The sequence below is a fragment of the Rhinolophus sinicus genome, chromosome 2, assembly GCF_057876585.1.
Source record: "Rhinolophus sinicus isolate RSI-liver-muscle chromosome 2, RSI-T2T, whole genome shotgun sequence".
NCBI classification, from domain to species: Eukaryota; Metazoa; Chordata; class Mammalia; order Chiroptera; family Rhinolophidae; genus Rhinolophus; species Rhinolophus sinicus.
Window position 1 is genome coordinate 112287501 of NC_142502.1, and position 2500 is coordinate 112290000.

A 2500-nucleotide genomic window follows, 5' to 3' on the forward strand; every position below is an offset into this window, starting at 1 on the left:
CCCTAACCGTAAACCCTAACCCTAACCCTAAACCTAACCCTAACCCTAACGCAAACCTAACCCTAACCCTACGTCTATCTCTAACCCTAACCATAAACCCTAACCCTAACCGTAACCCTAACCCTAACCCTAACCTTAAACCTAACCTTAACCCTAACCCTAACGAAAACCTAACCCTAACCCGATCCCTAACCATAACCCTAACGCAAACCTAACCCTAACCCTAACCCTAACCCTTAACCGTAACCGTAAAGAAAACTTAACCCTAACCCTAACCCTAACCCTAACCCTAACGCAAACCTAAACCTAACCCTAACCCTAATCCTAATGCAAACCTAACCCTAAAACCTAACCCTAAACCTAACCATAACCCTAACCCTAACCCTAACGCCAACCTAACCCTAACCCTAACCCTAACCCTAACGCATACCTAACCCTAAGCCTAACCCTAAACCTAACCCTAATGCTAACCTAACCCTAATCCTAACCCTAACACTAACCCTAGACCTAACCATAACCCTAACCTTAACCCAACCCAAACCCTAACCCTAACCCTAACCCTAACCCTAACCCTAAACCTAAACCCTAACCCTAACACTGACCCTAACGCAAACCTAACCGTAACCTTAACCCTAACCCTAACGCAAAACTAACCCTAACCCTAACTCTAACTCTAACCCTAACCCTAAACCCTAACCCTAACACTAACCCTAACGCAAACCTAACCGTAACCCTAACCCTAACCCTAACTTTAAACCTAACCTTAACCCTAACCCTAAAGAAAACCTAACCCAAACCCTAACCCTAAACCTAACCCTAACTCAAACATAACCCTAACCCTAACCATAACCTAAAAAGTAACGCAAACCTAACCCTAAATCCTAAACCTAACCCTAACCCTATCCCTAAACCTAACCCTAACCCTAACGCAAACGTAAACCTAAACCTATCCCTAACCCTAACCCTAACCTAACGCTAACCCTAACCCTAACACTAACCCCAGCCCTAACCCTAACCCTAACCCTAACCGTAACCATAACCCTAACAAAAACCAAACGCTAACCCTAACCCTAACCCTAACCCAACCCTAACCCTAAACCTAACCCTAACCCTACCCCTAACCCTAACGCAATCCTAACTCTAACACTAACCCTAAAGCTAACCCTAAACTTAAAACTAACCTTAACCCTAACTCTAACGCAAAACTAACCCAAACCCTAACTCTAACTCTAACCCTAACCCTAAACCCTAACCCTAACCCTAACCCCAACCCAAAACCTAACGCAAACCTAACCGTAACCCTAACCCTAACCCTAACCTTAAACCTAACTTAACCCTAACCCTAACGAAAACCTAACCCTAACCCTAACCCTAAACCTAACCCTAACTCAAACATAACCCTAACCCTAACCATAACCTTAAAATTAACGCAAACCTAACCCTAATTCCTAACCCTAAAACTGACCCTAACCCTAACCCTAACCCTAACCCTAACCCTAACGCAAACGTAAACCTAAACCTAACCCTAACCCAAACGCTAAACCTAACGCTACCTAACCCTAACCCTAACCCTAACCCTAACCTTAACCCTAACACAAACCTAACTCTAACCCTAATCCTAAACCTAAACCTAACCCAAACCATAACCATAACGCAAACCTAACCCTAACCATAACCCTAAACCTAACCCTAACGCAAATCTAACCCTAACCCTAACCCTAACCCTAACCCTAACCCTAACCCTAACCCTAACGTAAACCTAACCGTAAACCTAACCCTAACCGTAACCTTAAACCTACCTTAACCCTAACCCTAACGAAAACTTAACCCTAATCCTAACCCTAACCCTAACCCTAACCCTAACGCAAACCTAACCCTAACCCTAACCTAACCCTAACCCTAACCCTAAACCTAACGGAAACCTAACACTATATCCTAACCCTAACCCTAAACCTAATCATAACCCTAACGCAAACCTAACCCTAAGCCTAAACCTAACCCTAACCCTAACGCAAACCTAACCCTAACCCTAAGACTATATCTAACCCTAACCATAAACCCTAACCCTAACCGTAACCCTAATCCTAACCATAACCTTAAACCTAACCTTAACACTAACCCTAACGAAAACCTAACCCTAACCCTATCCCTAACAATAACCCTAACGCAAACCTAACCCTAAACCTAACCCTAACCCTAACGCTAACCCTAACGCAAACCTAACCCTAACCCTAACCCTAACCCTAACCCTAACCCTAACACAAACCTAACCCTAACCCTAACCCTAACCCTAAACCTAACCCAAACCATGACCATATCGCAAACCTAACCCAAACCCTAACCCTAAACCTAACCCTAACGCAAACCTTACCCTAACCCTAAGACTAAACCTAACCCTAACCCTAACCCTAACGCAAACCTAACCCTAACCCTAACCCTAACCCTAACCCTAACCCTAACCCTAACCCTAACCCTAACGACAACCTAACCCTAAACTTAA